A 26,548-nucleotide genomic window follows, 5' to 3' on the forward strand; every position below is an offset into this window, starting at 1 on the left:
CACCAAACACTGGCAGTTGCTGATGCTAAGTATCTACATGGGGGTCATTGTATCATTATCTCCTTATTTGTGATGTTTGACAATTTTCATGAAAAAATTTTAAATGATTTTTATTCTCAGGTAGACCTAACTAATCCTATGACATTTCTTAACTTGTTAGAATGGACATTTTGTTTAAAAAAAAAAAAAGAAAAAAGGAAACAAAACAATAACAATTATCCTAATGATGCCACACATAACATTATTAATAATTAGTGCATTCTCTATTGAAGCAGATTTTCTCTTATAGTTAATTATGAAGTGTGTTAGCAATGGTTTCAACAGTGTTCTGTTTCTTTCTAAATTACTCTGAACTTCATTTTATGTTACTTAGTTAAGTCAGTTCCTTAATTATATATATTATATACTATATAATATTGTATTGTTATATGTAATTATGTAATAATTATAATAAATATAATATATTATATTACATTGTTACATATGATCGTTGTTGTGTTGTTTAATCAGCTCAGTTTGTTTATTAATTCTCTGTGTCTAGCACACAGCTCTTGGGGAGCAGATTGAAGGCCATGGTTCTCTGAGTACTTGACCTGCTCCCTTCTGAGAAAGGCAAAGACTGATCCCTTACACATAGGCTGCTGTACTTATCCATCTTGTGACTAAGTCAAGGAAGGATTTGTGACCACCGGAAGGAGCTGTCCTGTGGCCTACAAGGCAGAGGCCAGAAGAACTCCAGATAGGCATGCCCTGTATTGGATAGAGATGGTAAGAACCAATCAGATTTTTCCCCCAAGTGTCTTACAGGCAAGGGCTGGATTTGAACCCAAGCAGTGAGTGCTGCGAAGCCTGTGTTCTTAACCACTCTGTTCACAGCCTTGGGAGAAGCAAAGAGCGAATTAAGTGAGCCAGGTGCATGACTGGGTCACACCATAGAGGCAATGGATTCCTTGACGACTTAGGGGCTCACGTTCCCATGTGACCTGGGGCTGCTGTGCTTCCTGTTGATCTTCCAGCACTTTCTGAATTGCTTATGGCTATGAAAACTAGTGCTTGCTCTTCCTGACTTCCTCCTGTGGTTTCATAACAAAACAATATCAGTGTAGATAAGCTGTTTCTCTTCTTTCTAACCCGAATGAGCACAGCCGCATGGTCATACACTGATTGCTTATAACACCGCCATGATGTAGAGCTACACCCATCCTGTCTATCCTTTTAGTGGTCTTCTTTCTTCTTAATAAAGCACAGGGGATGCCTTCTTAGAGATGTTATCTGAAAAAAATTTTCTACAAATCAAATCACATTTTCCAATTGGTGTTTTTTAGTAAAATAAATCTTTTTCCACAAAAACAACATTTTTCCTCTGAACTATATGAAAATGATATCCAGATTTTAGCAGTTATTATTTGTCACCATTTGTTTAGTGTAAATATGGAAAAAAGTAGAATAAATATATACTAAAAATGATTTCAAGTCCCTCTGCTGGAGGTCCATTACCAGCTCTCCATTGCATATTAAATACCACAAATCCCATAGAATGAGGTACAGCATCCTCACAGCCTGGCCCCAACCTATTTCTCTGGGCTCAAGGAGAATCATAAGACTTCTTCAGCTCATGGAGCCCTAAACATTCAACCTCTAGTTTCTTTTTCTCTTCCTTATTAATTTTAATAGGGTGACATTGATAAATCAGGGTATATATGGTCAGAGAAAACATCTCCAGTTATTTTGACATTTGATTACGTTGCATACCCATCACCCAAAGTCCAATTGTCTTCCGTCACCTTCTATCTGGTTTTCTTTGTGCCCCTCCCCTTCAGCCCCCTCACCTAATCACCACCCTCTTGTCTGTGTCTCTGAGTCTCATTTTTATGTCCCACATATGTATGGAATCATATAGTTCTTAGTTTTTTCTGATTGACTTATTTCGCTCAGTATAATGTTATCGAGGTCCATCCATGTTGTTGTAAATGATCCGATGTCATCATTTCTTATGGCTGAGTAGTATTCCACAGTATATATGTACCAAAGCTTTTCAATCCACTCGTCCACTGACAGACACTTGGGCTGTTTCCAGATCTTTGCTATTGTGAACAATGCTGCCATAAACATGGGGGTGCATTTCTCCTTTTGAAACAGTACTGTGGTGTTCTTGGGGTATATTCCTAAAAGTGGGATAGCTGGGTCAAAAGGCAGTTCGATTTTTAATTTTTTGAGGAATCTCCAGACCGTTTTCATAGGGCTGCACCAGTCTGCATTCCCGCCAGCAGTGCAGTAGGGTTCCCTTTTCTCCACATCCTCGCCAGGACTTACTCTGTGTTATTTTGTTGATGAGCGCCATTCTGACCAGTGTGAGATGATATCTCATTGTGGTTTTAATTTGCATTTCTCTAGTGATTAGTGATGTTGAGCATTTTTTCATATGCCTATTGGCCATCTGTATGTCCTCTTTGGAGATGTGTCTAATCATTTCTTTTGCCCATTTATTGGTTGGATTGTTTGTCTTCCTGGTGTTGAGTATTATAAGTTCTTTATAAATTTTGGTTATTAACCCCTTATCAGACATATTGTCAAATATATTCTCCCATTGTGTAGTTTGTCTTTTTATTCTGTTCTTATTGTCTTTAGCTGTGCAGAAGCTTTTTAGTTTGATATGGTCTCATTTGTTTATCCTGTCTTTTATTTCACTTGCCCGTGGAGATAAAGCGGCAAATATAAATATATTGCGATAGATGTCGGAGAGCTTACTACCTATGTTTTCTTCTAAGATGCTTATGGTTTTACGGCTTACATTTAAGTCTTTTATCCATTTTGAGTTTATTTTTGTGAATGGTGTAATTTGGTGGTCTAATTTCATTTTTTTGCAGGTAGATGTCCAATTTTCCCAACACCATTTATTAAAGAGGCTGTCTTTACTCCATTGTATGCTCTTACCTCCTTTGTCAAATATCAGTTGTCCATAAAGGTGTAGGTTTATTTCTGGGTTCTCTGTTCTGTTCCATTGATCTATATGCCTGTTCTTATGCCAGTACCAAGCTGTTTTGAGTACAATGGCCTTGTAGTATAGCTTAATCTCAGGAAGTGTGATACATCTCACTTTATTCTTCCTTTTCAAGATTGCTGAGACTATTTGTGTTCTTTTTTGGTTCCATATAAATTTTTGGAATATTATTTCTATATCTTTGAAGTATGTCATTGGTATTTTAATTGGTATTGCATTGAATTTATAAATTGCTTTGGGTAATATAGTCATTTTAATGATGTTTATTCTTCCTAACCATGAGCACGGTATATGCTTCCACTTGTTTGTATCTTCCCTGATTTCTTTTATCAATCTTTTATAATTTTCCGAGTACAAATCTTTAACCTCCTTTGTTAAATTTACTCCTAGGTACTTTATTTTTTTTGGTTGCAATAGTGAAGGGGATTGTTTCCTTAATTTCTCTTTCTGACAGTTCATTGTTGGTATATAAAAATGCCTCTGATTTCTGAGTATTAATTTTATATCCTGACACCTTGCTGAATTCATTTATCAGGTCCAGTAGTTTCTTGATTGAGACTTTAGGGTTTTCTATATACAATGTCATATCATCTGCAAATAATGACAGTTTTAGTTCTTTTCCAATTTGGATACCTTTTATTTCTTCTTCTTGTCTGATTGCTGTGGCTAGGACTTCCAGAACTATGTTGAATAACAGTAGTGAAAGGGGGCACCCCTGCCTTGTTCCTGATCTTAAGGGAATTGCTTTTAATTTTCATCCATTGTGTATGATGTTGACCGTGGGTTTGTCATAGATGGCCTTTATCATGTTGAGGTATGTTCCCTGTATTCCCACTTTGCTGAGAGTTTTGATCATGAATGGGTACTGGATTTTATCAAATGCTTTTCTGCATCTATTGATATTATCATGTGGTTTTTCTCCTTCCTTTTGTTTATGTGATGAATCGCATTGATTGATTTGTGAATATTGTACCAGCCTCCCCAGAATAAATCCCACTTGATCATGGTGTATGATTTTTTCCATATATTGCTGGATCCGGTTTGCTAATACTTTGTTGAGGATTTTAGCATCTATATTCATCAGGGATATTTGCCTATAATTTTCTTTCTTTGTGTTGTCTTTGCCTGGGTTTAAGAATCAGAATTATGCTCGCCTCATAAAAGGAGCCTGGAAGTCTTCCTTCCTCTTGAATTTTTTGAAATAGCTTGAGGAGGATAAGAGTTAGTTCTTCTTTGAATATTTGGTAGAATTCACTTGTGAAACCATCAGGTCCAGGACTTTTCTTTGTTGGGAATTTTTTAATAACTGTTTTGATCTCATTTGTTGTAATTGGTCTGTTTAGGTTTTCTGATTCTTCCAGATTGATTTTTGGAAGATTATATGTTTCTAGGAATTTTTCCATTTCATCTAGGTTGTCTAATTTTTTGGCATACAGTTCTTCATAGTATTTTCTTACAATATTTTGTATTTCTGTTGTGTCAGTTGTTATTTCTCCACTCTCATTTCTAATTTTATTTATTTGAGTTCTTTCTCTTTTTTTCTTGGTGAGTCTGGTTAAAGGTTCATCGATCTTGTTTACCTTTCCAAAGAACCAGCTCCTGGTTTCATTGATCCTCTGTATTGTTTCTTTAGGCTCTGTGTCATTTATTTCTGCTCTGATCTTTATTATTTCCTTCCTTCTACTATCTCTGGGCTTTACTTCCTGTTCTTTTTCTAGTTCTTATAGAAGCAGGATCAAGTTGTTTATCTGAGCTTTTTCTAGCTTCTTAAGATATGCCTGTAATGCTATGAACTTCCCTCTCAGGACTGCTTTTGCTGTTTCCCATAAATTTTTAGTTGATGTATATTCATTATCATTTGTTCCTAGGAATTTTTTTATTTCTTCTTCTTCTTTTTTTTTTTTTTTACAGAGACAGAGAGAGAGTCATAGAGAGGGATAGACACACAGGAACAAAGAGGATGAGAAGCATCAATTATTAGCCTGGTCAGGCTTTTTATTTCTTCTTTGATCCCATTGTTAACCCATTTGTTATTTAATAACATGCTATTTAGTTTCCAACTGTTTGAATATTTTTCAGTTTTTCTGTTGTGGTTGATTTCTAGTTTCATGCCATTGTGATCAGAGAAAATGCTTGATATGATTTCAATCTTTTAAAATTTGTTGCAAAGACTGCTTTTGTGCCCTAACATGTGGTCTATCCTAGAGAATGTACCATGAGCACTTGAAAAGAATGTATATTCTGCTGCTTTAGGGTGAAAGGTTCTGAATATATCTATTAAATCCAGTTGATCTAGTGTGTCCTTTAAGTCTGCTGTTTCTTTGTTAATTTTCTTTCTTGAAGATCTATCTATTGATGTTAGTGGGGTATTGAAATCCCCTACTATTATAGTATTGCTGTTGATCTCTCCGTTTATATCTACCAAAGTCTGCTTTATATATACATATTTAGGTGCTCCTATATTAGGTGCGTAAATATTTATAATGGTTATATCTTCCTGTTGGATTGCTCCCTTTATCATTATGTAGTGACCTTCTTTATCTCTTACTATAGTCTTTGTTTTACTCATATTTCTCGTCCTTTCAAAGTCATTCCATGTTTTTGAGTAATTTTAAGTAGTCTAGCATGATGCCAGGCACTGTGCTAGGAAAATAATGGTGAGCAAAACAAATACAATACTTACCCTTATTTACTTTCTGGTTTAATGGGATGACAGTCATTAACCAAATAATCACAAATATCACCAGTAAAATGTGTAATTCTAAACTGGAGCAAGTATTTGGAAGGAAAGTTACAGGATGTCATGAGAGCTCATGCGTCCCTTGTCTCTTCTAGCGGGGACACAGGTGTAGGATTCATCTCTGTGTCCTCAGTTTAGCCCGGAGCCGTGCACATGGTGGTGTTCAGTAAGTTTTTGTTGCAGGAACATATACTTTGACATGTAAGTGCACAACGCATTCTGTATTGCACATACTGAATAAAACACACAGCAGGTAGTCCCTCAGATACTGATCTCAACACATGGCCACTGTATGCTGTTTGCTTTTGTGACCACAATCCACAGGTCAGCTATCTCCAAGTGCATCCTGTTTTCTTTGCCAGCCTGACAATATGTGACTTCTTGTTATCCTAGTAGCGTTATCGAGAACATTCTTTACTTTCTGGCAAATGTTCTCATACACACTAATCCTTTGCTGTTCTCACCAGCCCAAACCCATTATCCCTCTTCCTTATAGTTTATACCTTTGCTGAAGATATGAAACAACATTGTTTCTTTTCTTATGTGGGACACTGTATCTCCCTGCACTATCCTCTGTATTTTCCTGCTTCCTCCGTCTCAGTAGCTATTTGAGTCTTGCCTCTGCATCCTTTTCTCTTTTCTCTTGATTTTAGTCATGTTTCTCTTTCATCATCTTATACTTCTGTAGTTTTTGGAGTCAATTTTTTGTTGGAACAGAAAGTGGCACAAGTCTTTTGGTTTATTTTCTCAATCTTTTTTTTTTTTACAGTGCTATTACATAATCCTTTCTCAAAAAACAGTCTCAGGTAAGAATCTCAGGTTTGGGTTTTTTTTTTTATATATATGTTGTTTGTTTTTGGCTTGGAACAAACAAGGAATGAGAAATATGGAATATTTGTCATGGTAATGAAAGAAAGACTAAAAGATAAACTCCAACAAAAGGGACTATTTTATATAAAAGAAATGAACATCTAAGATGTAGAAAACCACAGTCATTAATTTGAAGACAATTTAATAACCTGGAAAACAATATGCTAAGCAAAAAAGCTTTTAGATGACTATTTTGTAAATATTGCATATTTACATATACATGGGGGAAATACTAGACAAGTATACTAAAATATTAATAGTGGTTCTTTAGCCTCCTGGTTCATTTTTTTTATACTTTTCTATATGTTTTTTATTACTTTTATTTAATTTATTTTTTTTATTTTTTATTTTATTTTTTACAGAGAAAGAGAGAGAGTCAAAGAGAGGGATAGACAGAGACAGACAAACAGGAACAGAGAGATGAGAAGCATCAATCATTAGTTTTTCATTGAGAGTTGCAACACCTTAGTTGTTCATTGATTGCTTTCTCATATGTGCCTTGACCACAGGCCTTCAGCAGACCGATTAACCCCTTGCTTCAGCCAGTGACCTTGGGTCCAAGTTGGTGAGCTTTGCTCAAACCAGATGAGCTTGCGCTCAACCTGGGTCTTCCGCATCCCCGTCCGATGTTCTATCCACTGCGCCACTGCCTGGTCAGGCTCTTCTATGTGTTTTTAAGAGAAAGAGCTTATATGCAGTTTTGGAACAAAGCTTATCTCTCTTTGTAGCCACATCTTTGTCTTCGTGGACTTTATTGATATTGTATGCCTGCTGTTACCAATCAACTGCATGAGAAGTAGTATCAACATGTGGAAAACCTCATTTCTTTTTTTAAAAATAGGATTTTAAATTCTCAAGAGCAGAAGTGGAAATAAGTCCAGTTGTTTCAAGTATAGAAGCCATAATACCACAACATATATTTACAAAAAACTCTTCATGCTATGTCAATGACATAGCCATATGTGCCTCATCTTGATGTAAATATGTTTGTTGTCAAGTGTCTGCTCTTTGCCTAAGTTTCCTGATTGCGTCTACTTACTGGTAATAGTAACCTTGAATTTATGTAAATGTTAGCTCCAGGAATAATGAAGAAGTAAATTCACTTTGTGTGAATGTGTATGAGTGCACATGCATGCCCTTGTCTCTCTCTCTCTCTCTCTCTCTCTCTCTCATGTGTGTGTGTGTGTGTGTGTGTGTGTATAATGTGCAGTTACTAGTGACTTGATGTTCTAGGGGAAATGGAGCGTAAATTTTGAAGTGGTTGTTTTTATTTTTCTTTGATGATTTTCTGGAACTTTTGGGAGTATAACTTTTGAAAAACTTAGAATTAGTATTTAAGATTAGGTGATAATACATGACATGCGACTAGAAGTTAACTTACTGTAAAATAGTTTCAGAAAACTGTGTATTAAGAGAATTTTGTTAGGAAACTATTTGCGGTTGTCAGAGTATAATTCCTTCTGGAAGCAAGCAAGACAGTACTACTCTGCAGTAGTCCTACTATCAGAGGTCTAGTCATCACAGTTCTTTGACCCTGATCTCAGGCAAGATCTCGGGATCTTAGATTACTCATCTGGTAAGTGAAGGACACGAATTCGATGGTCACTGAGGCACCTCACAGTTCTTCAAACAAAAAGCATTTTTGGTTGGGTCTAGAAAGTTGTAAAATAAAGGAGGGATTGGTTGCCTTCTTTGTCTTATTCCTTTGTGATCTAAAGATTGAGAAGGAGGCTTTCATTTTCCAAGCTGGATTTCAAAGACTGGATATGGAGTTAACAATTGACAGTAGTGTTTAATATAATTCATGTGAAGAATTTGGGAAGAACCTCTGATATGTTATAGGAAGGAGGCTTTTCCTGAAGGCTCCAGAGGGCAGACTTGGACCAGTAAAAGCAAGTTACAGGGAAGAACATTTAGATTCAACAAGAGGAAAAGATTTCTAAAGTTGAAACTGCTTGAAAGTAGGGATCCTTCAAGATGTATAGCGTTTTTTTGTTTGTTTGTTTGGTTGGTTGGTTTTATTTTTTATTTATTTATTTTTGTCTCTGAACAGACAGATGAATAGGCTGACTCACCTGTCACTAATGTGTGCAGGGATTCCTGCTTCAAAGAGCAGATCATGCCTCAGAGATACCTCCCAGGCGGTCCAGGGCTGAACCCTTTGATGGAGTGTTGACAAAGGATGTTGAGAAAGAGCTGAACACAAAGTGTCTTTAGGTGTTTGGACAGACAATGAGGCTGATATTTTCACAACCTAGTCTTTGAAACTCTTGTTTCTCTTTCTATCTCCGGTTGGTTTCATCTTCTGTATTATGGGAACAGAAGTGGTTATGTTTGGATATAATAGCCAAGCCAAGATATAAAACTAAACTGACAAAAACTGGTTTGTTTCATGCCATTATTGAAGGAGTTCGGCTGAGAACAGGGCAGGGACTATGCCTTCGAGAGCATGACAAATCTGGGCAGAGATAGATCATCAGGGACATTGGCATTCTTGGTTTGGGATAAGATGATGCTCATACCTACTAATCTGGAATTTGTCATTCTTTTTGCCCATTTAACATGAAAGAAGAAAAAGTAATAAAATTAGCAAGTAAAGATAATCAGTAGGAAGGTCATTAAAAGCATAAAAATATCTAACTGAACAATCAAAACCATCACAAAAAGCTAGATAAGGATGTTTTGTTTGGGGTTTTTGTTGTTGTTGTCTAAAAGCAAAATAAATAGCTGTTATCCAACAAGAATAACAAAACAGAAGAGAATTTCTACCTGAGATTGCGAGTGAAATGCCCAGAAGTTAAAGTCACTGCCAAGGAGCAGACAGGTGGAATGCCCCGGGCCTGTTCATTTTCTATTATTGCCCGAGCACACTTGTCCCTCATTTCAGACAGTGGCTCTTTCCATCTCCAAGACGAAAGCTTTTCTATGCTTACTATTCCAGCCACATACAGGCAAGTGTAATGTAAGGCAGGCAGCCTTCCCTCCTGTGCTCAAGTCTGTCTAACCGGAGATTAAATCAAAATAACCTGAAGAGAAAATTTAAGACAATGTCAGGCACTATTTTCCTATATCCAAACTGACTACGTGTGAAAAGAATTTTCTTGACTCAAGGGTTAAGCTGAAATATTTGTGCAAAAGAGAAAGCGATCTTACATGAAAATAAAAATCAACGCTTTTCAAAAATTCAGCTTATATAATTCATAAACTACAGTAGATGTGTAGATTGAGTATATTTTAGCTCTAGCTTGAAAGAAAGTCTGAAATTGTTTGGAGTTCTAAAGTTGGATATCTCTGATTGTCATTAGAAATTATTTGGAATTATTCCAATATGTATTGATTCAGTATCCAGGGGCATGTTGAAGATAGAAGGAGATAGATAAGGATTTGAAAAGATATTTTAGCTCTTTACTATTTACTGAAATAGAAAAAAAAATCAATATTTGCTTCTCAGCCAATTAATTTTTAATGTTGCTGGCCAATTATTCTAACACAAGAGCAAAGTGACAAGTTTCCTCAGCGAGGTCTTCTTGTCTTTTTGAGCAAATAACATAGAAGAATTGCATCACATTAATAAAATAATTATGTGTGCATACAGAACTTAAGAGATCTAAGGAATTTTTGAGATATAGAATACATTTAAAGGAACAAATCCTTACTCTAAAAATACCTGAAAATTCAAAACTGTGTAAAGATGGAACAATTTCATAATTGTGCCACTTAATGATGCCATCATTAACATGTTGGTGCATTTCCTTTCTTTCTGTGTTGACCCAATATTTTTAAAATTACAATTGGGATGGCATATTTATTTTTACTTTACATTGTATCTTTATGCCACATATATTATATTAAGTAATCTCCCAAAACACTAATTTTTAAACATCATCATAGTATTTCATTTTTAAAAAAATATCATGTACCAGGTGTTGGATAAAGTACAGTCATGTGTGAATTTATGTAATTCTCAGGAAAGCCTGAAGCAATATTATTATTATGGTTGTTATAGTTCTTTAAAAAAAAAAAGGGTGGGGGAACCGAGCTTAAGGGAGATTAAATAACTTGCCCAAAGCCAATAAATGATGAGGTTGTGACAGAATGATTTGATTCTAACTCTAACGCCAGTATTCTTAATGATCAGGAGATCATTACTTGTCAGGAGATCAAGTAATTTTCTTCACAAGCCTTACGGAATAAATCACCATGACAGCTGTTTGAGTCGCATCTTCCCTCAGAGAGCAAATGCTTCTCTGTTCAATCTTCAGGCTCCTTTTTCTCAGCTCTGTGTTTTCAGAGGGCAACACTGTGCACTTGACTCTGTGCCTGGGGAATACTATAAGACTACCTCGCAACCTTGTACGGAAATCCAGAGAATAATACACCTGCTTCTTTTTCATAGTAATGGTATATAAATTATGAACTAAAATCATACAAGGTGTTGCTCTGTATTTTGGCACTTACCATAGTTATATTGTGTTGTTTCTCTCTCCATGTGTAAATCCTGATCCCTGACCCTTCCGTGTGTTTCTATCGGTTATTACATTTTCAGAGTCTAACACATTATCTTACAGAATAGTTATTTAACGTTTGCTTGTAATGTACATGATGATAGTGATACTTCAATACTAAATACTTAAATGCTATACAATAGTCCTCTTACATGAATAAGCGTTTATAGATAATCTTGTCTCTGTGGCAGAAATAATGCTACATGATCAACAGCCCAGGTTCATTACCTCCTTGGCCCACAGGGAGACTGAACAGCTAAGATTCCTTGGCAGTTTAGTGGGACCATATCTGTGTGACTTAGTTCTTGCCAATAGAATGTAGGCAGAAGTGAAGTGATGTATGTACTTCCAGTCCTGGTCCTTACTCCCTACAACCTCCTCTGTGACATGATCTCTCTCTCCCAGTCCCTCTCACTCTCTTCCTTTACATTTCCTTCTCTCTCTCTCTCTCTCTCTCTCTCTCTCTCTCTCACACACACACACACACACACACACACACACACAGAATTTGTATGCAAGACAGAAGTATTAGATCCATAGGTCCTTGAATCTCCATGTGGAAGACCATCTACTGAATACTAAATTTGACTATGATGTGATGTGAACTGTTGAGATTTGAGTTGTTGTTTTTTTCACCTATATTCTATTGTGTCTATTATGTACTGAGTTTCAGTCTTGCCTCAGGCCCAATGCCAGTTTATCATCATCTACCGTTTACTCCTACCGCTTTTTCAACTTGAAATTTCTTCCTTCCATATCTTTACCTAGTAAACCCCTACATATGACTCAGCTCAAACATCCCTTGTATGAAACTTTGTTTCATATCACACGCAGAATAATCTTGCTCAACTCTAAATGACTACAGAAGTGTATGTCCATATTGCACTTTCATAGGTGACTCTTGGTCACCATTGTGTCCCTAGTCTTAGCCCAATGGCTAGCATTTATTAGCACTCAGTAATATTTGTCAACAAATGAATGATGAATGAATGAATGGATAGATGAGTGCATTTCATTTCTCTTACAGGTTTGATAAATTCTTTTTGTGAAGGATCGTGTCTCATTTATCTTTATTTTTCCCAGTGACAAGCACAGAACTTGGCATATGGGACACATTCAAAAAATGCTCATTGACTGGCTTAAGTGCTATTAATGGTGATGGAGAAATGACTTGGATCCACCTGGCAAGCCCACTAGGGGGCAATGCTCTGCACATCTGGGGCCCTTGCTCTGTTGCAACCAGAGCCATTTTTTAACATATGAAGCAATGGATCCATCCCCAGTGCCTGGGGCCAACTTGCTGCAATTGAGCTGCAGGAAGGGAGGAAAAGAGAGAGAGAGAGAAGAGGGTGGGGGAGGTGGAGAAGCAAATGGGCGCTTCTCCTGTGTGCCCTTGCTGGGAATTGAACCCAGGACATCCACACTTTGGGCTGACTATCACTGAGCCAATCGGCCAGGGCTGAAAGGTGCAATTTTTTAAAGAATAGGTATTCCTCAGGGTTTTATAATTGTTTAAATATTTAATAACTCTCACAGATGGGAAATTTAAATTTAAATCTGACCCAAATTCCTTTGTTGCAATTTTAAGTCTTCCGTGAGTCTTAGTTACGCTACCGTCACAGGGCTCCTAAGCAGGAGGTTCAGTTCTCCTAGGCTATTTCCGTCCGATTGATGTATTTACAGAAGAGATGGTAATGATTCCACTGTTCTAAATCAATACTGCTGCGTTATTTCAGGAAAGACAGGGTTTTTATAATCTTCCATTATGCATTCCTTTCCCCTTGTGGTTTCTGTAATTGGTCACGAATTCATGCTTGTGTGGAGACAGAAAAAAAAAAAAAAGAATTTAATTATTTGGGGAGAAATTAGGAAGGAGGCAATTGTTGATGCTGACTCTTGCTGAAGTCTTAGTAATTAGTCCTATAAATAGAAGAGAAAACATAAAATATTGATTTTCCAAGATAAAATCAAGAAAGACGTTATCATGTGAGTAAGTAAGGTTATAAACATTACAAGGTTGTTCAGTTCTGTGGTGTGGTCTTGATCTTCACTCTTAGAAATTCAGCCTGCAATCTTCTTCTTCACTTATTCACTGCGACATTTTGTAAACTCCACATATCCCTTACCAATTTCCTTTTACCTTAAGCTAGTTTGAGTGAATTTTATTGTCGGCGACAAAAACCTCACCCAAAACAGGATTTAATATTATCTTTGCACCCAAATCTGTCTCAACATTCAAACAGTCTCTATCACAATAAACTTACATATTTACATTGCAATGGTCAATTTCTGCATTTTTCTATCTCATTGATTTATTTATTTACTTTATATGCAATACTTACTACACAGGTATACTTGCTATATATTATATTTTAGTATAAGTGGGGATATCCATTTTCATTGATCTGTTTTTTCAAAATTTCCTTGGCTATTCATGCACATTTTCTTTTCCAAATAAACTTCAGAATTAATTGGTTGAATTGCATAAAAACTATTAGTATTATAATTTCATTAATGTTAAGTTTTCGTATTTGAGAAAATGTTTTTAAATGTTGGTTTTCAAACTTTTTGATCGCTGGATCATTTTTTACTTTTAAAAATTAGAGAACTTCAGAGAGATTTATTTATCATGTTAGAAATTAAGTTTAGAAATATTTGTTAATTCATTAAAGATAACCATAAAATACATTATATTTTTACATATATAACATATTAATTTTCAAAAATAACCATCATTTTCAAATAATAGTGAGAAGAGTGGCATTATTTTACATTTTTGCAAATCTCTCTAATACTTGGCTTAATAAAAGAAAGTTAGATTCCTATATCTGCTTCTGAAAATCGGTTGTGATGTGCTGCTTTGATTGACCTATATGGAAAAAAAGGTTGGCCTCATACAGAGATGTAATTGTAAAAGGAAAGTGTTTCAATGGCCTTTTCAGATAAGTATGGATATTTTCCTTTGATACCACACTACACACTATATACCTGATAAGTTTTAATTTCATACAAGTTGGTAAAAATGTAGAATATGAAATCTTATCCATGAAATTTTTGTTCACTGAGTCATTAAAGTCCATTGATCTGTCTTGCATTTTAATGGATCTTTTACTCATGCATGTTACACTACTCAGGTTACATGGTGCTATCAAATGGTCATTTGGCAAATATTGATTCACTGAGTTACGGTGATCTTCCAAATAACACGTTTTATTAAACAAAATTTAAAGATCCATTCATTAATATCACCACTGATCTTGTCAGAAAAATTAAGTATTGGAAACTTGACAAGTTTCTTATAGAGAATACAGGTTTTTTTAAATTTTAGTTTTTAATAAAGGTTAAATTTTATCACTAGCAATAAACACTGTGAGTTATTTTCTTTGAAGTAGCCGGCATACTTCATTTCACTTTCAAGAAAATGTTTGCTAAATACTGAAGTCTGAATAAGTATAATTTTTGTCATTTGTTCTTCCAAGTAAAAATGGAGTTCCATGGAAAAGTAGATGAATTATAAGGGGAAAAAAGATCAATTAAAACTTTAGACACTTGGAAGAAGGCAATTCAGCAAAAGAGACAGAGAAGCCACAGTGAGGTCGGCAGTGGTTGATGTTTTCCCACCAAGAGTACCAGGAGCACAGCTTTAATTGAACCGAGTTGAATTAATACTTGTTGCAACCAGGGAGAACACACAGCATGAGGAACTATGAGTGTCTCAATAGGGGGATGGTAAAATGACTATTATTGGATTTAGACTTGTGTGGGGGCTTTGGTCTGGACTGGATGCTGTCAGCAAGAGAGCATAATGCTATGATTTCTGAATAAATCTATGGAGAATATAGAAAGACTAGAGCAAGGGTAAAGCTGTAACTAATAAAGAAGTAGCAGTTCCTTTGACTAGCCAGGTTAGGGGGGATATTGGCATTTTGTAGGTTTGGACAGTGTTCATGTGTAGAGAACTATGTTAAGACAACATGATGAAGCAGTATTGTTTTTGTTGTTTTAATGCCTAGTGATCACAGAGTGGCCTTGTCTGAGGTTGGTGTTCTGTGAAATTGTTTATGTTTAAGAAGAGAACATCAGGGCCCAGGTGCAAATGCAGGGTCAGCTCCTGGCAACATCAGGGCCTGACCAGGAGCATCAGGCTGGCTTCTGATGTCAGGAGCTGCTTTTTTCTTTCTCAGAGTAAACCAAAAAAGTGTGATGTCCAGTCAGACCTGGAGGAAAATAGGAATAGCTCCCTACTGCAGAGCCACACAACTCAGTCTGTCCAGGATTCTTCCTAGAGCCCCATCTCAACAAGGCAGAGCTACCAGGAGCTAGGAGGGTGAGACTACCAGTAGCCCAAAGAGTAGAGCTAGTGGATCTCCCATAAGGGGAGGCACCAGTCAGGTTACCTGAAAGTAGGGGTAATGACCCTTGTCCCAAAGCCACACAACTCAGTCAATGGCACCCCTGAATCTGCTCATGCCTCTACACCCCGACCCAGGCAGCTGATTCCTCAGCAAGGCACAAGCTCTGGGGTGACAGGAAGTCCAGAGGGTGGGGATACTGCATTTTCCCATATCAATGATTTTCAACCTATATCATTTCATGGCACATGTAAACTAATTACTAGAATTCAGAAGCACACCAAAAATATATTTTTTGCTAATCAGATGGAAAAAAAAAGATATAATTTTTATTCATTCACACTGGATGGCTATTATTATGTTTGCTGTCATTTTTTAAAATTATTTGATAATCTAAAGAAAAAGAGATCAGTGCCCTCGTATGTTTTTAATTTTTTTACTGCACACTGGTTGAAAATCCCTGCCCCAGGCTAATGCCATATAGAAGGGAGTGCTCCACCCAAGAAAAATGGTGTCTGCATTCTGGGTGAAGAACTCAGCTCAGGGATCCTGGTGGCTGTCCTTTCAGCTCTCACTCCAGAGCCACAAACCCTAGTCTCTCCTAATGGAACTCTAGTCTGCTCCACCCTCCCTCCACTGGAGCCAGGGCGAGTGGCTGTGAGGGAGATTTTGTGCACTGGCCTTTTAAGAGACTGCCTGTGTCTCTAGCAGACTCCTGTCCCGCCCTGGCGGACAGAACCCCTGCTGATTTTCACAACCAGATGTTATAAGGCTATGGCGCTCTGGGCTGGGGAGCCTGGCATGAGGTTGAGACCCCACACTTCTTGGGGGAAACATTTCATAGGTGAGATATCCCTCTGGAATCTCAGCTGCTGCACATGGAAACGGGTCCAGCCCTTTTTGAGTCTTTGCTTTTCCTACCACTCTTGATGTGTCTTCTTCTATAAAGCCTTGGTTGTAAGACTTCTCTTCAGGTAGTCTTCAGTTGGTTATTCATGGTAATTGTTCTATATTTTAGTTGTAATTCCAGTTTTGTCCTGGGAGGAGATGAGTGTAACATCCACCTACTCTGCTGCCATCTTGGATCTCCTGGAATGGATTTTAAAATCACCGAGCTGCTCAAAATTCTATTTAGCCCCGAGATCTGGAAACTATTAATATGCAAATACTGAGATAATATTTAAAAAGCTGTTCCTACTTATTAGGGTTTCAATCTGGAACTTTTTGCTTGCTAAATAATATTCAGCCATCAATCTGTATATCTCTGTCCATCACCAGTCACCACAAATATTGTTTCCTTCCTTACACTTGACTTCTGTCTCCCACACTCTCCTTGGAGATGAAGGTCTCTGCCTTATAAATTTTTATAGCCTCTGGAACCCGCAGCATAGTGTCTTATACATGGTAGAAAGAACTCAACAGCTATTTAAACATAAAGAGGAAGCCAAAATACTTATGAGATCCAAAATTTGGAGTACACTGAAGTTGTATACAAGTTTGGAATAAGACTGTTGCATTTAGGTCTTAACATCTCAAGAAGCTAGCTGAAGCTCTCTGTAAAAATACTCACCCCCAAAATCTTCTGTTTTCTCACAGGATAATAGAATATGCTCACAGACTGCCTCACTGAATTCAAAACATGGTTCTAGGTTTAAGACTATTTAGCTTAGTTCTTAAATATCACCTTCCAAATTTAATATGCTCCTCTCTGTGTCGAAGGTCCACAGGTTTTGGACAATGAGACATGGTCTGCTGCCATTTTCTTACTAGGGAAATGTTGGCTCTCAGCCCAGTGAACATGCTCCTCAGGCCATTAACCAAACTCCACACATGTGAACAGGCCTTCCAGGGGATACCCATCCATGGGCAAGCAGTAGAATCAGGATAGTGAAGTGACATAAAACTTCTAGGATATTACACTGCAAGTCACTTCCATTAAAGGGCTGAATTAAGTGAGGCATAATTTTAGCTACATAAATCAATAGTTATGATGGCTCATAAATCTTCTTGAGTTATGGTTTTTTTCTTTATTTTCTCCCTCCCTCCCTCCCTCTTTCACTCCCTTCCTTGCTCCTTCCTTCCTTGCCCCTCCCTCCCTCGCTCCCTCCCTGCCTCTTGCCCCTCCCTTCCCTTCCCTTCCATTTCCCTCTTTCCTTCCTTTCTTCCTTCTTTCTTTCCGTCCTTCCTTCCTTGCCCCTCCCTCCCTCCCTCCCTCCCTGCCTCTTGCCCTTCTCTTCCCTTCACTTCTATTTCCTTCTTTCCTTCTTTCCTTCTTTCCTTCTTTCCTTCCTTCCTTCCTTCCTTCCTTCCTTCCTTCCTTCCTTCCTTCCTTCCTTCCTTCCTTCCTTCTTTCCTTCCCTCCCTCCCTCCCTCCCTCCCTCCCTCCCTCCCTCCCTCCTTCTTTCCCTCTCTCCCTCTCTCCCTCCCTCCCTCCTTTCCTCCCTCCCTCTCTTCCTCCCTCCCTCCCTCCCTCTCTTCCTCCCTCCCTCCCTTCTTTTTTTCCTCCCTCCCTCCCTCCCTTCCTCCCTTCCTTCCTTTTTTCCTTCCTTCATCTGTAGACAGTAGCCCTGCTATGCTTGAAGCTGTATACACATAACCTTCTTGTTATTCTGATGTGATTTTTTCATTAGCAAATGATATAGTATTCCTGGTTGATTTCTCTGACCAAGATTTCTATTAAGTTAATAGAAGAAATTAAATCAGGGAAATGGAAAAGGTTTGTAATCTTTTTAATGCAATCATTCATTTCTAAACCTAATTACTGTACCAAGCCTGGGGCCTGAGTCATCTTCCTTCTCCGATGGGGAAGTTCTGTACTAGGCGTGACCCACCTCTGGGCAAAGATGAAGCATCAGTGGTGTTTTCAGGCTTTGACTTCGGCAAAATAGACTCAGCGGAAGCAGATTTGCTGCCCACAGGTGTGCGTCCGCAGTTAGAACAGACGAGATAGTGGAAGGCATTTAGGAGAGTCTTTCTTCCTTCCCCCGTACTCACTGTAAATGGATAGGCAGACATATATTGGTAAAGAGTCCCAAGTTGTTAAATGAAAATTTTCACACAAATGCCAATCAATCCAGGTTAGAAGAAACATCTCAGAAAGGGTGACCGTGTGTTCGAGGCGGGTGAGGTTAGAGGAAGTAGGGAAGGCAGCCCCTCTGGGGAGGGATGAGCTGCAGCCCAGGTAGCGGAGCCCCCCAGAGGATGTCCTCCTGTCCAGAACCTCTCTTTGATGCTTGCATCTTTCAGTTGCCAATCAGTTGGCATGAAGACATTTTAAATGCAGGTAGCTATGGAAGTCTATACTCATTCATGCATCAGTGGGACTTTAATCATTTTAATTTCTCAATATAATGAGGCATTGGAGTTATGAAATTAACTACCAGAAGCTGGTAAGGACAGCGTTTTCAGGGGAATGGAAATCGGTGGGATGACATTAATTTCCACTCTAGAAGTCAGATTTTTTTCCTTCTACCATGTGCAGGTATCATTCAATGGAAACAGAAGAACTAATTGAAAATGTCAAAGGCCATGCTTGTCAATAGGAGTTTAAGTAAATTGCAGTGCATCTACACCGTATAGTATGTTGCAGCCATTGTAAAGGCAATGTAAGGAAGAACTGTATGTTCCGATGCAAGAGGATTCCAGAGGCGAGTCTGATGAAAAGAACAATACCAGTGCAATATGGAGAATAGAAGCTCATTGATGTAAGAAAAAACCCCAAACCCACGTGTATATGCAGAGTGCACTTCCTTCCAGGCTTGCCAGACTCGTCTTGGTTTGTGTCTTTTTTTCCAAGTGTAGTTATTAACAGTCCTCCCTTCCACTTTTGAAAGTGTCCCAACTTGGTTGATAAATTCCGTGCTGACCTGACCCTGTCTGTGTGTGTCTGTGGTTGTGTAAACGTACAGAGCAGCCTGCCTGCGAGGGCCGACTCCAGACTGTGCACTGGCGAAGGCAGAAGGAGGGACTGTCCATCTGAACTGTTTCTGTGAATTAAATTTTACGGCGAGCATGCATAATTTTGTTTGGGTTTGGTTCTGAAAGTCTTTAGAGGGAGGTTCAGGAATAATTGAAGAATATATTCTAATAAAAATTTTAAAAATACACATAAAACAAAGCTCCCCTTTGATCATCTCTTCTATCATAGTCTCTATTCAAGATGGATTCTATAATCTCATAAACAAATATTACATTTTGAAAATAAATGGGATCTATTTGTGTTTTAAGCTTAATTTTCTGTATTAGTGAGCTATGTCTGCACATACTGCCTCATCCTCCTTAACTGTGGCATAGTATTCCACAGTGCTGGGAGCTGAATTCCATTCCTCCAAAATTCATATGTTGACGTTCTAAACCCCCAGTACCTCAGAATGTGACTTATTTGGGGATAGGAAGTTTAAAAAGGTAACTAAGGTTTAATGAGGTCATTATAATGGGACACCAATATGACTGGTGTCCTTAAAAGAAAAGATTAGGACACAGACAGGCAGAGAAGGCGAGGAGGGAGGCCTCAGAAGAATTTAACACTGCTGACACCTTGATCTTGGACTTTCAGCCTCCAGAACTGTGAATAATAAATTCCTGTTATTAAACCACTCAGTTTGTGGTAATTAGCTATGGCAGCCCTAGCAAACTAACTACATAGTAACAACATACCATAATTTATCTAACCATTGCCCTGTTGATGGACATTTAGGCTGTTGGTTGTTTCCTTTTTTTTCTACTTTCCTGATTTTTGACTATAACAAGTAATGTTGAAATGAGACTTCTTGCACATTGTTCTTTGTGTACAGATATAAAAACCTTTTGTATACATGTATGCAAATTACTCTTTAATGGATATAGAGAAATTGCTGAATTAAAAGAATATACATCTTTAAAATCTTTTTAAATGGCCCACAAAAAATGTCTGTAATAATTTTACTCCCATCATTATGGGAAAAGAAAAACTTATTTCTCCATATTCTCATTCATGCATAATATTATATATTTTTTAAAATTGCCAAATTTAGAAGCAAAAGAATTTAAATTTGTTATATATCTATGTTCATTGATTATTGATTTTATCTAATAGTGAGCTTTGTCTATTTAAAAATATTATAGCCTAGCCTTGACCGGGTAGCTCAGTTGGTTAGAGCATTCTCCCTATACACCAAGGGTGTGGGTTTGATCCTCAGTCAGGGCACATGCAAAAATCAACCAATGAATGCATAAATAAGTGGAAAAACAAATCAGTGTTTCTCTCTCTCTCCCTCTCTAAAAATCAATAAATTAAAAAATTAGAGCTTATACACAAAGGTTGTCAGGGAGGGGTGGGATGTGCTCCTGGGTCCTACGTGCCAGTGTTTGACTTCTGGACATGAGGACAGTTGAGTCTGCAGCCCGCTGCCCGGTGCAGGAACTGGCTGACTGGCCGGGATGCTCTTTCCGCTGTTCCTCAACCATTGCTCTGACATTTGCCCCAGGGCTCCCTCCAGCTCTCCAGCAGCCCGTCTCCAGTGCATTGAAATCCAGCTCCGCAGCACGCTCTCTTACTTATATTTCAGGCTGTTGTCTTGAATCAAACATCCTATTTCTTGTTTCTAGGGATAATTTCTGTTCAATTGAGCGTTTACTGTCTTATTTTCCAGCACATTTAAAAAACGAATATATTTATCTATGTAAGGTCATTTCTAGGGAATTAGAAGCAGAAGGATAGGTTGCTCAATCTGCCATCCTTCTCTGATCTCCTGCCTATACTCCGTTAGGAATATATTTGAGATAGGTAAATGTTAGGTAGGTAGATAGATACATAAGAGAGAGATAGATTTAAGTCATTTCAGTCACTTTCTATTCAACAAATGTCTGCTTCAGAATGATGATGAAGTAGGAAGCCACGTGGCCTGCAGAATGAGCCTCTGTCGGTGCCCCGTGAGAGTCCAAGGTTTGAAGATGTGTACTTTTTCCTACAGTAGGGTCCTTGAATGCAAACCGACCACTCCATCCGATGCTTCATTGAAGAAACAACAATCTGTTCCAATGACCGAGGAGCAGCCGAGCTGGGTGCACAGAATAACCAGAGGCTGGTTTCCAATGGGCTATCTTTATCTTTCTACAGAATTTTCAGATACTATTGACTATATTTTATCTTTGACTTTAGAACCTATCTCTCACCCTTAACATGAGAACTCTATTGTGCTAGCATGATCATTTAAATATTTAAAAAAAATAATAGAGTATTTTAAAACGACACTTATTTGAGAACATTTATAGAAGAAAATTTTGGCTCAAGGGGAAGGTCATGTAGACAGATGAAACAGTACGTGACTCTGGAGTGTGAGAACTGTAGGGCGGAGGGCGTGGCACTCGCTGCCTGCACTCCAGAAAGAGGGCACGATGTTCCTTCCCAGCACCTGCCGGGCGCCCCCCTGAACGTGAGCTGGGGGAACCCGCAGCTCCGGAATGGACCAAATAGGATGTTAGGGTTTGGTCTGAGAATCATATTACCATCTTTGATATTATATTTATTGAGAAGTATATCCTAAGTTCCTACAACAATCTTTATTTAGTCAAAATATTGGCTAATGAGTAGTATTTTTGTTTTCAGAATTCTGCCAACTGTCACTTAACTGCGTCTCTCATTCTACTGCATAGCTGCTAAAAATGTACTTATCCAAATCTTAAATGAAATTGTCAAACAGGACAGAATAAAGATGGGAACTGTGTGGTGCTTTGCAAGAGGCACTCCACCCCCTGCAGTTTATAATTCTTACAATTCTGGAGATAAAAGGATTTTTTTCAGGCTAATGCAACATTCATATTGATGAGAAACTGAGACCTAGAAAGTAGGTTGAATGGTTCAAGGACATGCCACTAGTTTTTCATTTATTCAAGAAGTGTGTGTGTGTGTACTTAATCTATTATGTGGACTCACTATCTCACTGTGAATGGCAGAGCCCAGATCCCGCCCTGACTCCGAGCTCCGAGACCAGTGTTCTTTTCTACTGATCCTTTGACAAAGGATCGTGAGCACCACTGAGTTAATACAGATATTTATGCAGCTCTCAAAGCCCCTACGTCACTGTCATCAATCTGAAAGGATCTCATCGGATAGCTTATAGCATTCTCGGTTAACATGAAGATAAATTTGGCTGTGGTATTCTCCTGCCTTCATCAGTAAATGATTTTACAGATTTAACCTGGCATTGCTTATATGGTAATGACCTTGTTTGTTTACCCCATCCCCAGTCCTGTTCCATTCTCCTTCTATTTAACCAGCTTAAAAAAATCTTATCCATCGTAATAACCTCCAAACACATATTATCAGTCCCTACATTTCCTCAAAGTTTCAATTTTTTTTCCCCATTTATGCCTAAGGCCTCGAACTCATGTTGAAAACAATGTCATGATTTCTTTCTTGTCAATCGCATTTCTTGCCCTCAATTTTTACTATGTTTGATAGCATCACAGTGGACTTAATATTTTAAGCTAAAAACCTGAAAACTTTGAATATCTTATTTCACCTGTTTGTTCATTAAGTTATATTAAGACTAGTCTCAAATACTTTTAGCTTAGATGCTCATTTAATTTTGTTTTGATAATCACCATAGCTTCTTAACTGATGTCCATGTTTCCACACCTCTGATTTCCAGTGCTCTATGCAGGCATCTCCAAACTACGGCCTGCGGGCCACATGCAGCCCCCTAAGGCCATTTATCCGGGCCCCCGCTGCACTTCCGGAAGGGGCACCTCTTTCATTGGTGGTCAGTGAGAGGAGCACTGTATGTGGCGGCCTTCCAGCGGTCTGAGGGACAGTGAACTGGCCCCCTGTGTAAAAAGTTTGGAGGCCCCTGATCCAGAGTGTTCTTTCTACAACTTTCATCCAATTTTTAACCAAAGAAGGCAGCTGTGAAACAATATCTCTCAGTGTCTTAAAAGATTTTTCATAACAAAAGAGCTGCTTATCAGGGTAGGCAGAATTTGAAGATGGACCCTCAAAGTTCCTGGCCGTTGGTTAATTAACCAAACACTACCAGGGGTCCCCAAACTACTGCCCGGCCTGCAGGCTGCATGTGGCCCCTGAGGCCTTTTATCCGGCCCCCGCCGCACTTTCGGAAGGGGCACCTCTTTCATTAGTGGTCAGTGAGAGGAGCACAGGATGCGTATGCACCGCAAAGCGCGGCGTCACTGACCTACAGTACTACTTCCGGTGACGCGGGACGCACACGTCACGGCTCCAAAGCGCGTCATATCACTTGTTACGGCTAGCAGTGACAAATATGGAACCGGACATTGACCATCTCATTTAGCCAAAAGCAGGCCCATAGTTCCCATTGAAATACTGGTCAGTTTATTGATTTAAATTTACTTGTTCTTATTTTAAATATTGTATTTGTTCCCATTTTGCTTTTTTTACTTTAAAATAAGATATGTGCCGTGTGCATAGGGATTTGTTCATAGTTTTTTTTATAGTCCGGCTCTCCAACGGTCTGAGGGAAAGTGAACTGGCCCCCTTTGTAAAAAGTTTGGGGACCCCTGCACTAATCTACTTACTTCTGTGAAGAAATTTTGCAGATGTAATCAAAATCCCAAATCAGTTGAACTTCAGATAGGCAAATTATTCTGGTGGGACCAACCTATTACATGAGCCCCCAAGTCAGAGAAGGGAAGATAGAGAGATACACTGGAGTTGGCCTAGCAAAAAGCAAACCTTCATTCTGTGAACTGTCTGGGTTGCAGAGGGCAGTGCAAGAGGAGCCTGAAAGGGACCTGTCAGTCAAAGTTGAGTTGATGACATCAGTTGTGCAATGGTAAAGAACTGAATTCTGCCAAAATGAGAATGAGCTTGGTGGTGCATTTCCCACAGATCCTGCTGACGAAGACTCAGCCTGGGTCCTTGATTTTACCCCAACCATGCCATGTTGGTCTTTCGACCTACAAGACCATAGCTAATAAATAGGTTTTGTATTAAGTTACTAAGCTTGTGCTGGTGGTAATTTGCTACACAAGAATAGAAAACTGAGACACATAATTCTATTTTAGAAATACTGAGCTAAACAAAGTTAACAAATTTCTTTATTTTAGGAATTTTCAATGTACACTATGCTCATTAGAGTTGTTATGAGTCTCAAAAAAAAAAAGAGATATATTATGATGTGTTTTCTAAGCCATGTTGACCACAGACATTGGTAAGGAACATTATTCTACAAACATCAGTCAGGGAAGCTTCTCTTAAAACCATTCTACTTCTTCACTTTCAAACCTGTGATGGCTGGCTATCATTTGCCCAATAATGCTAAAATACTCCGTTTTGATTTGGGGGACTAGCCCACTGGGATTCCAGCCTATACTCCCAGCATTGTTCCCTGTCTTTTTCTCACATCTAACTTGGCTCACTCTTGTAGACAAAGCCATGTTAGTTTAGGGTTCTTTGACTTTGCAAGTGTTTCATTTTTTGAAACACACTCAAATATTTCTTCTGTGACAAGTTCCTGTTCTTCAGGCAGGTATGTTTACTCTGCTCTTTGCTCCCATTGTACTTTGTATATGGCGTCCTCAGGTCCAGTGTCATATTACATGAGAGTCGTAGTTCACCTTCTCTGATCCGATCGTGAGCTAGTTGAGGAAAGGGACTATGTTTTATTCATCTTGGTATCTTTCATAATAGTATTTTCTGAAGCCTCTGAATGTATTTCTGTTTCCTTTATTAAAAACTGGGGCAACATTAACCTCTAGAGCAGTGGTTCTCAAACTTTTTGAAGTCGGGGCACATTTAAAATTCTACAAATAATTGTAGGCGCACTATATACAAATTTCTGAGAAATATGTTATAATAATTAAGTCAAATATTAAAGAAAAAATATAAAGTCCAAGCATGCTTTTATGGTAATTGAACAAAATAAATACGACAAAATTAAATTTATTCTGACATTAAAAAAATTTTATGTTACATTTTTTGAGTTATGCTTTTTAGAATTGGTAAAAAAGAGGGATTAAAAATAGACAAAAAGTTATCTTTTTATATATATATAGATACATTCTTAGTAAGATTTAGTAAATTCGGCAGGTCCTAGCACAAATATGTTTTTTCATTCTTGTGTTTATGAGAAACATGATCCTGATGTGTACTAGCTATTTCTTCAATGTTTGGGCATATATTTGAAAGGCAAACTCTCATTTCCTCATCAATACATTGAAGAATTCCTCTCTTTTTACTCTTAATTGTGTTGAGGGTAGAAAATCCTAATTCACATAAATAGGATGTTGAAAATTGTAATAAAATGTTCAAAGCTTTTTAAGATATTGCCACATATTCTTCTTTTATAGAAATCCAAAAGGCTTCAAGAGACAATTTCTTATGTTTAATCATCAATCCAAAACCCTCACCATACATATCATCTTAACTTTACACCAAACAAAGGCTAGAAGAAACTTGTCTCCAGTCTTTCCGGGGAACATGGGGGGTAGTGTAAACAATCCAGCACCACAGCTTAACAGCCTTTTGCAACCTAATCAGTCAAGTGAGATGGGGGGTTGGTCAGACTGTCAGCTTATAGCCAATTCCCCACACCTCTGTCACCCCAAAATTTAAACTCCAAAACCCCTGTTGGTTTTTTGGTTCCCAACAGGCACATATTTCTCTGGAATACCATAAGACGCACCTGGCAATCTTCTAGGGCACACCAGTGTGCCCTGGTGCACACTGTGAGAACCACTGCTCTAGAGACTAATCTATCCTTTTTTCTTGGATTAGATTTTCAATTTTTTTTTTATCATAACCAATTAGGAGAAGCAGGGAAAGTGGAGGAAAAAACGAGAAAATTTGAGGCAATCATAAGGAATAAGAATGAGGGAAAAAGCAATGTGTGCAGGCAATTTTCTGAAACCGAAAGTCTAACTACTCCCGTTCCTTCCAGAATACCTCCTACTTGAACATTATTGCCTTTTTCATACCCGTACCCGGCTGCTATGTTCCTTTGGTCTTTACCTTCACAGAAGCCACTCAGAACTGGACACATCCTCAATGCTTGCTCCATACATAGCCACCCAATTATAACTGTTTCACATGTTCTAACCAAAAATCAGTGCCCTCCTCAATGTC

General features: G+C 38.2%; 1 long non-coding RNA gene across 1 annotated transcript in view; it reads left to right on the forward strand.

Annotated features, from left to right (window-relative positions):
• LOC136402660 (uncharacterized) overlaps nucleotides 1-26,548 on the forward strand; it is a 30,508-nt gene that overhangs the window by 2,454 nt on the left and 1,506 nt on the right. The window contains exons 3-4 of the long non-coding RNA XR_010751020.1: nucleotides 542-768; nucleotides 18,950-19,172. This is a non-coding gene — a long non-coding RNA (uncharacterized lncRNA). The remainder of the gene's footprint in view (nucleotides 1-541; nucleotides 769-18,949; nucleotides 19,173-26,548) is intronic.

This window comes from Saccopteryx leptura, chromosome 4 (genome assembly GCF_036850995.1).
Source record: "Saccopteryx leptura isolate mSacLep1 chromosome 4, mSacLep1_pri_phased_curated, whole genome shotgun sequence".
NCBI classification, from domain to species: Eukaryota; Metazoa; Chordata; class Mammalia; order Chiroptera; family Emballonuridae; genus Saccopteryx; species Saccopteryx leptura.